At 41.0% G+C, this 12,239-nt stretch overlaps 1 protein-coding gene across 10 annotated transcripts in view; it reads right to left on the bottom strand.

The window, feature by feature from the left end:
* PKP4 (plakophilin 4) overlaps window positions 1–12,239 on the bottom strand; it is a 236,480-nt gene extending 224,241 nt beyond the window's left edge. For 4 of the 10 annotated variants that reach the window (XM_017855440.1, XM_017855445.1, XM_017855447.1 and 1 more), the window contains exon 1: window positions 12,124–12,239. The gene's annotated coding sequence lies outside the window, so the exon portion shown is untranslated. Of the gene's footprint in view, window positions 1–11,030; window positions 11,482–12,123 lie in introns of all 10 variants that reach the window. The other 6 variants (XM_017855448.1, XM_017855443.1, XM_017855446.1 and 3 more) reach the window with 2 other exon arrangements.

Raw genomic sequence — 12,239 nt, 5'->3', positions numbered from 1 at the left:
GGCATGGTGGCTCATGCCTGTAATCCCAGTACTTTCGGAAGCTGGGGCAGGAGGATTGCTTGTGGCCAGGAGTTCGAGACCAGTCTGGGCAACATGGCCAGACCTCACCTCTACAATAAACAAAAACAAAAAAAATCAGTCGGGCATGGTAGCATGTGCCTGTAGGGCCGGGTAGTCAGAAGGCTGAGGCGAGTGGGTCCCTTGAGCCCAGGAATTTGAGGCTGCAGTGAGTTATAAAAGTACCACCACTGCACTCCAGCCTGGGTGACAGAGTGAGACCCTGTCTCGAAGAATAAGAAAAGAAAATGTCTAATTTCTTTTCTTCTAGGAATGAAACAATCCTCACCTTTTAAAGTATCACATATGCTTATTGGCTTCAACCTAATGACTGGATTAATTCCAATCACATAGGAAAATACTGTCTTCATTTTACATCCTCACCTTGCCTGTTAGCATGGTGCACTATCAACATTTTTTTGTAAGAATATTACCTATGATCATATACAGGTGAAATTCTGAAAGAGTCAACATTAATGATTACATTTTAAAATACAATACTGTTACAGAAAATGAAATGTGCCTGCTATCTAAAACAAAATAAAATATAACAAAACCAAACAAATCCTGAAGCCAAGTTACAAAGCAACTTCACAAATTCTACTTAAAATCAATGGGGTTTTGCTAAAAAATAAGGTAAACTTGTGGGAAGTACTACTTATAAAACAGTAACAAAAGATAAAAGACTTGATTTTATAGACAAGTTTTTGTAATTTACCAAGCTATAAATCTAACTTATAAAATTCTTTATTTTAATTTACCAACACATTGATAAAGATGGCTGGATTACTGAGGTCTCACATAATTCAGTGTATAATTTAGAAAGAAAGCTTTAAAAATTATGATTCGGGCTGGGCACGGTGGCTCAGGCCTGTAATCCCAGCACTCTGGGAGGCCAAAGTGGGCAGATCACGAGGTCAGGAGATCGAGACCATCCTGGCTAACATGGTGAAACCCCGTCTCTACTAAAATACAAAAAATTAGCCGGGCATGGTGGCGGGCGCCTGTAGTCCCAGCTACTCGGGAGGCTGAGGCAGGAGAATGGCCTGAACCCGGGAGGTGGAGCTTGCAGTGAGCCGAGATCGCGCCACTGCACTCCAGCCTGGGTGACAAAGTGAGACTCCATCTCACAAAAAATAAAATAAATAAATAAATAAAATAAAATTATGATTCAATGCAGCAATTGCATTTCTGGGCGTTCCCCCAGAGAAAAGTATACTTATGCTAAACTGTACATACATATTCATAGTAACTCTATTTGTAGTAGCTATAAGTTAGAAACAGCAGGTGAATGGTTAAGCAAACTGTGGTACATCCATATTATGGAATATTACTTGGCTATAAAACAGAACAGACTACCCATACATGCAGGAACCTGGAATAATCTCCAAAGAATTATGCAGAATGGGAAAAAATATCCAAAATTACATACTTTATCAACGTATTTATATGTTTTTTTTTTTTTTGGAGCTAGAGTTTCACTCTATTGGCCAGGCTGGAGTGCAGTGGCACTACCATAACTCCTTGCAGCCTCAACCTCCTGGGTTCAAGCAATCCTTCTACCTCAGCTTCCCAATTATCTGAGACTACAGGCACCTGCCACCACACGCAGCTAATTTTTAAAATTTTTTTTAGAGACAGGGTCTGCCTATGTTGCCCAGGCTGGTCTTGAACTCTTGGCCTCAAGCAATCTTCATATCTTAGCCTCTCACAGTGCTCAGATAATAGGAGTGAGCCACCGTGGCCACAGTTTTTTTTTTTGGAGACAGGGTCTCACTCTTTCACCCAGGATGGAGTGCAGTGGTGAGATCATGGCTCACTGCAGTCTTGCCCTCCCAGGCTCAAGCCATCCTCCCACCTCAGCCTCCTCAGTAGCTGTAACTACAGGTGTATGCCACTAGCATTCTTAAAATGACAAAACTATAGATGTGATGAACAACGAATGGTTGCCAGAGACTTAGGAGTGGATGAGGGTAGGCGAGATGAGCTTTGTGGTGATGGAAATGTTCTGTATCTTGATATTATCAATGTTAATATCCTGGTTGTGACATTGTATTACAGTTTTGCAAGATGTTACCATTGGAGAAAAACGATAAAAAGGGTACACAGGATCTTTCTTTCTGTGAATTTTATTACAGTAATTATGTGAGGTTGGGAGAGGGACAACCAAAATGTATAAGAACATTTCTATCTACTATATTAAGACCAAACAAAGGTTTACTTACTATACCAACTAGGTCCAAACAAGCTACAAAATTTCGTTTTGTTACTCTTAACATTTATGTAATTTTATAGTACCAATAATACCCTTAGCATTTTTGTAACATTTCCCCTTTGAAAAACTTCATGTGCTTTAAATTATATCTACTTCTGTCTTCAACTCTTCAGCTGACTATACAAAGATATTACTGATCCACAAAAGGTATGGATACAGAAAGTTTGCTCAACATCACACTTTCAAAGCTTAGTTTAGTCTTGGTGCTTGATGGGTGCCTAGTAATAGTATGATAAAGAGCATTATGAAAACTCATCTCACTGTGGTTATAATCCAGGCAATTAAGGTTAAAATGAACATGAACCAATCTGTTTATAATCTTCTAATTTAATTTCTTTTCTTTCTTTTTTTTGAAATGGAGTTTCGCTCTGTCACTCAGGCTGGAGTGCAGTGGTGTAATCTCTGCACACTGCAACCTCTGCCCCATGGGTTCATGTGATTCTTTTACCTCAGCCTCCCACGTAGCTGGGACCACAGGCGCCTGCCAAATTTTTTTTTTCTTTTTTGTATTTTTAGTAGAGACAGGGTTTCACCATGTTGTCCAGGCTGGTCTTGAACTCCTAATCTCAAGTGATCCACCTGCCTCAGCCTCCCAAAGTGCTGGGATTACAGCTTGAGCCACTGCACCCGGCCATTAATTTCTTTACTAAAGAATTTGGTATAATTAATTATTTATCTAGCAAGTTTTATTACAAAAACATTTTTTTAAAAAGTCTAAATAGTTTTTTCCTTTGAAACATGCAGGATAAATGGTATTAGGGTCTCAGACCAGTTTACAAAAGGACAGAGGATAAGTATTAGGCACAGACAGACAAGATTATCGAAAAGTAGTAGGTGAGGGCGTTCAAAAGTAGAAGTCAAACTCATTCATTCACTTAAGGTATGGAGAACCGATGAAGGTTGAGATTAAGTCACGCAGAAAGATAAAGTCCCTGCTGTTGAGTAGCTTAGAGCAGAACTATGTTCCCATGGAACTGATATACTCTAGTTACACTATAGGATGGGAGATTTACGGATTAATGTTGCTTCTATGAAAAATTATATTCACAGTTCTAAACCATATTTTGGAAGATTGACACTTGCCAATATACTATCCAAAGATTTCAGACTGACACTTATTTTTCATCTGTTAACAGTCCGAATTAGACCTTTAACATCTGAGTTGTTTATCACAAGTCTCAGACTAATAGCATTAATAGTTCTTGTGAAGTCCAGTTCGATTTTCTGATTCCTCATTCAGTGCCTTTTTAAAACAGACTTACTGCTTATGTAGTCACTGACAAACTGACAGTAAGTGAAAAATTCCCATCAGTGCATCATTCTGAGATTCAAGGTAGAGTCAGCGAGACCATTTATTCTAGCATATGTCACAAGAGATTTTAAAACATTCTGTTTATTCCTAACAATGGGAGGGAATATTTTCAACAGTAAGTTTGGGCTTATAAAGGCACACAAACATAGAGAATATAAGAAAAGCAAAAAACACAGTAAACCAAAATACTGCTGTATGAAAATAAAATAAGAACTTAACAAAATGACAGATCTTAAGGCATAAATTATGATTTCTCATAAATAATGTATTGTCATTATGATTAATTATTTCACATAGGCTATATGGTAAAGTGTTTCAAGAGATACAGTCACAATAATCAAGTTCATAATTAAAATTTGTTTTGAAATCACTATTTATCTTTGGTGCAGACTTATCCCAAAGAAAGCTAATGAGAGTGGTTAATGCACATCTCCAGAATCAGGTAATTTATCATGTAATACACAACTAAGCAAGTAGAAGTATGAGCTAAAACCTGGTTATTTTATAGCTCATCCTTAATACTTATGAAACAATTTTACATGTTTATTTATATACCAACATTTCTAGGACAATCTTCTCTACCTTATGTCTTATCTTTCCTAACCAGATTGAAAAATGTATCATGGATTCCTTAAAGACTGAGACTCCCATTACTGAATCTAACACAGACAGTAAGTATCCCTGGAGGAAGTCATCTTTTTTGGCCATAAGACCTATCAGAGTCTGATATGGAGCAGGGGACTAAAAAATGTTGGTTAAAAGGAACTAAAATGAATCATTTCAAATAAGTAGTATGGTTTTAAATAAGTATGCAAAATGAAACACAATACCTCACACACAGTAGGACTCCAACAAATATCTAAAGTAATAATTGTCTACAGTTCCCTCACTTGCACCCCTAGTGGTATACAGGAATAAAGTTACCTTTAACTCATCAAACAGTCCCTGTTTCCCACTCAACCCAGGGTATAGGTATCAGAACACATGATCCATTTTACTGCAAAGTGGTAAATAATGGTTTGTTTTACATGAGTGTTTACAATTCTCATGAAGGTATGGGAACAACAGCCAGTTCTTCAAGGGTTTACTTTGATCGTGACATTGACAATTCATTTAATACTGCATACAATAGTAGTATAATTAATGCTTCCCTTTGCAAATACTGTCCTTATTGCATTAGCAAAGGGGAAGAGCTAACCTCAATACTTTTTAAAAATTGTTTTATAGATTTATACATACTAGAGTTCTGTAGGGACTTTTTTTCCTCCACAAAGGAAGAGAACAGGGTCTGGAAGAAACTTTCATCACTGAATTTTAAATTACTTTTACAGAAGAGCACAAATCCAAGTAAAAAATTATCCTCATGAAATGTGCCACAATTTCTGAACACTGGTAGATTGTCTATTTGTAATAATTAGAGTTGAATGAAAAGTACCTATATTCTATGAGATACGGATTAGTGAGTTCCCTATGAACCTGAAGTATTCATACAAAATGTGTTCAGAGGACCGACTCTGTGTCAGTTGTTTAACTTCTCTGAGGACAAATCAAACCATCTGAGCAAGTAAGAAGTGGGTCATTCTCACTGTAACAAGACTAGTCCCTTCTAATCACCATCCTAAATCCCCTTTCTTGTTTCTATCCAACTTCTAGAAAATGTAGTCTCAATCAGAGGTGAAGTCTCCAGTGTGCACAGTGGACTGGTTGTAGATAAATGAGTCCCAGAAGGCAGGGCTGTGACAAACTGCAGATGTGCAGCTCCATAAAGGCTCACTGCTCAGCTTCTGCCGGGAGGAGCCCCAAGGATCCTCACTCCTGGAGCACTTCACACCACTATCACACAAGACACGGAGCCACTGACTCAGCCACAAAGGGGTCACAGGTTTGTCTGGCTGCGACACTTATATTTTCAGGAGCTGAGAATTTCAAGTATACAACTTCAATTTTCTCTCCTTATCCCAAAGGGTAAATTGTCATAAATCCTTGGGAAGACAGTACATTCTTGCTGAGGAAAAAATGTAATGGCTTGATGTTCTAAGAGTTGCGAAATGTAAGTACTAGAAGGACTCTAGAGAGCATCTGGACCAGTTCCCTCATTTTATAGACAAGAAAACTAAAGCCCACAAGAGTTAAATGACTTGCTCATGGGACACACACCTGCACAGTGGCAAAGCCAGGACTAGAACTAGAGCCTCTTGATATCTGTTTAACCACTGTCTGTTGATTTATATCATGTATCTTCCAAACCTCCTTCCTTTTTTCTAGCCTTTCTTGATTTGGGAGTCTCCTGCTGATTTCAGATATCCATTTATTTATTTTTTCAACTGTGATCACTTTCAGACAGAAAAGCCAGCTTAAAGAGTTAACTTACAAGTTGCATTTGGGCAAATGGCGTTAAATGATCAACAGTTTCTAACGCTTTATTCATGTACTGACTAGCAAAGACATTTTATAAAATGACTACTAACCTGGGATTACAAATGCAATAATTGTATACATTCTCCTATACTTCTTGGCTAGTGGTGGTTAATGCCTCTCCAAGTATTACCTACCACAAGAAGCTACAACTTCCTTACTTAAAAAGGCCCTTAATTACTGTGCTGGATTCTCTTTCCTACAGACAATGTCCTATAAACTATCAAGCTCATAATGGTTCTCTTCAGCAGTTTATTTCTTCCCTGAAATATCCTGTTGAAATCCATAATCATTTTGACAAAACCCACACAGAAAGCAAGCCAATAATTTCCCTGGCATTTGGTAAATGCGGCAGAAACCATCATAAAGCACCACAATGTAAAAATAATGATTTAAATGTATTAAGTGCTGGCTCTGAGCCAGTTCCTGTTGTAAGCACTTTACATGTATTAATTCATTTAATCTCCACAAAAACCATATGAAGTGGGTACTTTCATCACTCCATCCTACAGATGAGCAAAACGAGGAACATAGAGTTTATACAATCTGCCAGGTTACACAGCTAGCAAGTTGCAGTGCCAGAATTGGACCCCGACAGTAAGGTTGCTAACCATGACACCTCACTACCTTAATGACACTTCATGAGCCTCACTGAATGTGAAGGTGAAATCTCAAGCACTCTCCCTGGCCAAAACTACCATATGTAATCTTGGACTAGGGTAGAGGTAGCAAGACTTTGAAAACATGTGCTTCATCCCTTCCCCTCACTTCCCAAAATGATATTGTTTTAAAATAAAACAAAACAATTAAAAATGAACGTGAAGAAGGGTCAAAGTCTCAAAAGAGAAAATTCAACTTCCTTGCTGCCATGAATTGAGATACAAGAGGGAACAGCATATTCAAGCTTGGAAAAGTTTTTTTTCTTTCTTTCTTAAGAAAATTTTAAAACCACCGTGAACTTCAGGAATCTTGAGCTAAAATGTAACTTAGATCAATATAATCCAAACTGTATTTTTAAAAGGAGGAAACTATTATCCAAACGTTAAATGGTTTGTCAAGGTAATAAGGTTTAATGGCAGATCTCCTAATTTCTGATTTGGGATACTTTTTACCTCCCTCATGCTTGCAATTAAAACACAGCTTGCAATGGGACAAAACTTCACATACCACCTAGCCAGTGTTTCAAAAGTCTATTTGTAAACCGATTGTGGGTTTCTATGAAAAACTGCATTCCAAGTTTCCAGCCAGGCCCCAAAAGTCTGCATAGTACCCCGATAGCCTCATTTCAAATACACATTTTACCTAACTTTCATATACAGTATCATTTTTGTGTCAAACCCCACACCTGTTTTAAATTCAACCTGGAATACAGGACACCAATATCTACAGGTTATGCACGTGGCCTCAGGCCACAAGGAGCTTCCTCTGCCTTGCCAAGTCGACAGATGTAGTGATGGCATAGTGTGTGTGTGTTGTGGCGGGGTGGTGGGGGCAGTTTAGGGCCACAGATTAAGGAAGAGCAGTACTAACACCATTGAATATTTGCAACTCACCAAATTTATATTTAGTGGAGAGGAAACTATAGAAGTCAAACATGCCTCGGATGTCAAAGAAAGGTGGTTCCCCTGGCCCCCTCCCTCCCTACCCTACAGTTCTGGATTTTGTGAGGACTGTATCATTCTATATCTAGCTACCTGGACTGGCACCCACCCAACCACCAGGCATTATTCCATTCAGGAAAAATGCTTTGCAATCACATGACTTACAATAACTCAGACACTTCCATATTTTAATTTATATATTTAGTAGTAATAATATCTCACAATGCAATCCCTAACATTTTATCAGCTGCAATGAATCATTATATATGAATCATAATAAACTATAATGTTATCAAGACTCTGAATAATAAAATGATCAGTGATATAACCAACATTTATTGGTATATCAAATAAATCTAAATTATGAAAAGGAAAAAACAACAGGTCAATGATGAAGAAAATGTCTGCAACATTCCTGAGTTTAATTGAAGATCACCATCATGTAACATCCCCAATTTAGTAATGGTAACATAGCACACTAAATTAAGATAATTCCACAGAATTATTAAATGACAATGTAAGAAATATTTGAATGTTGTGCAACTTCTGAACTGAAACCAGCAAGTACGTTCTTGGCGACTCAGGGTCTGACTACCTTACCCTGAAATAACCCTGTTATTTCTTATCACTGAGCATCGAACTGACCTGCTGACTGCTATCATCACTTCCATTGATGTAAGAAAGAAAGCTTACATCCATGTATCTTAAAAGTTTTCCTTCTTTTCTCCATTTGCAGCTGTCTGTAGTACTGTCTGCTGTGAAACAGTTATTTAATTCTCCAAACATACCCAGTCCACTGGTGTTATGTTTCAGATTCTTCTTCCCCTTTAGTGCAGGATGGGCACTACAGAATCATTTCACACATTGAAGGAGTAATTATCTCCCTGTACACTTGAAGGCGTGAAGGCAAACTTCCCAAACTGACATGCAATTCCATAGGCATTTATGCCCTAAAATAACCCTATAATAACCTCTGTTTTACCTTCCATTTAAGAATGAATATATGATGTTCATTTTAGAATTAAGGAAGGTAGGGAATTACTGCTCAATTGAAATAGAAAAAACACATTCGATTACAGAGCATTCTCGAAATACCTTAATATTTCAAAAGAGTCAGGTAAGAGGCTAGACTTACCTGATGGTTGGCATCATCCAGGGTATGAATATTATTTAAATTGATCCCTGAGTAACAGCATGGAAATTACTCAGGTCAAAATTGGCAATAATTGCATTTTAAAATTAAAGTGAGTTTCAAATTTTACATTAAATTTACTTTGCCTATTTACAAGAAAAGGAAGAAAACTGCGATTCTGATTTAAACCTAATCCAAATACTCAAGGTCATACAAGTGCTAAAGTTTTTATTAAACTGAATTTGGTAGTAGTTTCTTTAAATTCATATTATGTCAGAACTAGTCACAAAATGAGATTTGATTTATTCAGCTTATAAATGCGTTATTGCTGCAATAAAGTACATAATTTTACTTTCTGGTTGAATACTAGCTGCCCCCAGTTTCTTCTTCCCTTGTTTTCCATCAATACTCTCTGCTCCCTTACCTCCCTCCAAAAACAATACAGGTAAAAATTAAAATAACTGGATACTTCGCTTCCCCAACTTCGACTCTTCAGTATAATATATAAGACGCCAGATGCAGCACCCTCTCCTTACATAATAGTAGGGGGTGGGGAGGGAATGTACTTCGGTCAAAACATGATTTCGGTTATTTTCAATTGTGTAGGATCTCTACTTGAAAAACTTCCTCTCTTCAAATATCTGTAACAAATAGAAAGCATTTCTAACCGAAAGGTTACCTTTACCTGAAGCAGGCAAAACTATTTGCACAGCCAATTGTGTGTGTGTGTGTGTGTGTGTGTGTGTGTGTGTGTGTGATCCATACATCTGAACAGGGTTTTCAATTTCTAATGCGGCAGGGAAACTAAATTTGCTTTTACTTCCTCATCTTGACATCAAGTCAAATAAGCACGGGTTAAGCATGGGTTAAACTCTGCTGTAATATGATATTGTTACATAATAAAAGTTTCCTGTTGGCATTTACAAACACCTCCCAATATCCTCCACAGTGTTACTGGACACAAATTAAACCTCTAAATTAGAAGATTCACTGATTATGCACACAGCTGGAAAACAACATAGCAACCAAAAGATAAACCTTTCTGAGTGCAAAATATTTTTTTTCTATTTTTTTTCCTTTCTGTTGAGTCCTTAACTAAAGGCTCCTATTTGATAGTTTTCGATGTCCTTGATCTACACAAAGTAGGTGTTGGAAGAAAGCTGATTGGTCAGACAACTGACTTATTATTTTACTGAATCTGACATAAAATAACCAGGTGCAAAGAGGTTTATCATAAATGCAACCTCCCAAGCAAATTATGTCAAATAAAAACACACATATGATGCTTTTCAACATCCGGAAACACTTATTTCAGACATTAGTTGTTCTCCTTTTCATGTTGCCATTTTCCATAACTGTTTCACAGGCACCAAAACGAAGATACTCTCACAGCAATATACTGCATTCAAGAAGACAAGCATTCTTCTAGTTTCTCTTTTAAAATAAAAAGAATCTAAGCTCAATTCTCGCGAACCATTTTCTGTCAAAATTTTGCTCTCCCGTATTAAGGAAAACAAAATTTGACCAAAAATGCCTACTGACCATCATTGATTTTACACGTAAATAATTACCGTTCTTTAAAAGTTGTAGGGCAGCATTTATTTTTTTTTTTCAGTCAAACTCAGTAACAAAGAACTGAGACCTCCACTAATAAATAACATCTTGAAATATACATGATTGTGGTGTCCCCGTGTTACTTTCAATGGTAACTGACACGCCCCGAATTTAACTGTACCAGACAGTTCTATCTGTCCCATCGCTGACCAAACAGTGCTTCTCTGTTTCTATTCATTATGTATTATACGAAGTCTAAACACAGCCCAGTATGACGAGGGAAAAAATTACACTTCTTAGGATACCAAAGTGATGCATTCAAGATCTCTCTTGCAATACATGCCCGTCCATAAGCACTAACAGGCATTTTTCTGATAGAGCTAAAATATGTTGGCTCCAAGCTCATTACTCTATGAACCTTCAGGTCCCCTGTTACTGTTGGTTTTCAGAAAACCCTGGTAAAAACCAGGCACTATCCAAACCTTGCACACCAAACTTGCAAACAGCCTTGTGCAATGATCAATAACCTTGGCCACAGAGTCATCGGCCCCAAATTCACGGTCCTGAAGACCAATGCAGCAAAAACCCAGACGAAATGCTAGCTGGAGCCCCAAAGAATTACCGCGCTCCCCCTCTGCCGCATGGAGGGAAGCAATGGGAGAAGAGGAGTGGAATCAGGCTCACCAGCTCCGAAGATGCTCCGGTGACCTCTGGCTGCGCGGCGAGAGCTGGGGAGGGAAGGCGCTACTGCAGCCGCGGCGGGCTGTGTGGACTCTGCCCCTGGTGCATTCCTCGCATTCCTGCACAATCTGTCGCCAGCCCAGGAGCCGGCAGCGCGCGTCCCCCGCTGTACACACACACCTGACTACCGCTGCGCCCCGAGCGGCCACTGCCGCCGCGGCGCCTCCACTGCCCGCGCTCGCGGTGTGTCGCACTCAGCCAACACGCAGCCAAATCCCGGCCCCGCCGCTCGCTCTCCGGGTGGCGGTCCAGGGGAGAGGGCCGGCAGCCTCAGCAGCCGGTGGGGGGGATACCAGATCCGCCAGGGAGGTGCCGCAGCTCCGCTTCAACTCCTGGCAGGGAGAGGAGGAAGCGGCGGCGCAGGAGGGCAGCGGCGAGGCTCCGGGCTGGGAAGCTGGGAGGGGTGGAGCGTGAGGATCCGCGGCCAGTAGAGAGGGGCGCACTGGGCAGAGGGGGTGGGCAGGACCGGCAAGGAGTGCAGGACTTCGGGGAGAAACGCAAGACCGCGCGGGCAGCAGGGGCGTGGGAAGACAGGGAGGGGGCCAAGGTGCAGGATCTGGGGCTGGAATGACAGACAGCCAGCCCCGAGGGCTGAGGAGGGCGGGCGTCCTGTGGTGTCGGGGGCCCAGGGGGGCGCGGGGCGGCAGGCAGCGGAGAAGCAGCCGCGAGGGCGTCCAGCAAGGTTCAGTGCGGCGCTCAAGTTCGGGGCTGGGGGTTCCTGATCCGCACAGCCCAGCGTAGGCAGAGGTCGTGCGCGGCGCGTACGGGAGACGAGGGAGAGGAATCGCCGGGAAAAGCAAATGGAGGGTGAAACTTGTGCGCCTGCCGGGGGGAGGGGAGCAGCAGGCGAGTGCGGGCAGGAACACGAGGCGGGGCAGGAAAGCCGCGGCGGCCGCCAGGCGCTGGGGACCGGGCAGCGGGAGGGAGGCCCCCAGCCCCCGGTGCGCAGGTCCCGACCCCGGCGCGTGTTTGGGGCGAGGGCCGAGGGTCTCGTGGGCAGGAGTCTCTGCGCCCTCCCGCGAGCCCACACACTTACTTTCCAGCTTAGGCTGCGGCCGTCGTCGCTCCAGGGATCAGGGACATCGGCGCCGAGGGGTCGCCGCTGCGGCACCCGAAAAAATTAAAAAAGTGCCGCGGCCGCGCGGCTGCCCG

Source organism: Rhinopithecus bieti, unplaced genomic scaffold (assembly GCF_001698545.2).
Source record: "Rhinopithecus bieti isolate Rb0 unplaced genomic scaffold, ASM169854v2 scaffold_41274, whole genome shotgun sequence".
NCBI lineage: Eukaryota > Metazoa > Chordata > Mammalia > Primates > Cercopithecidae > Rhinopithecus > Rhinopithecus bieti.
This window is presented reverse-complemented; position numbering and strand designations above follow the sequence as displayed.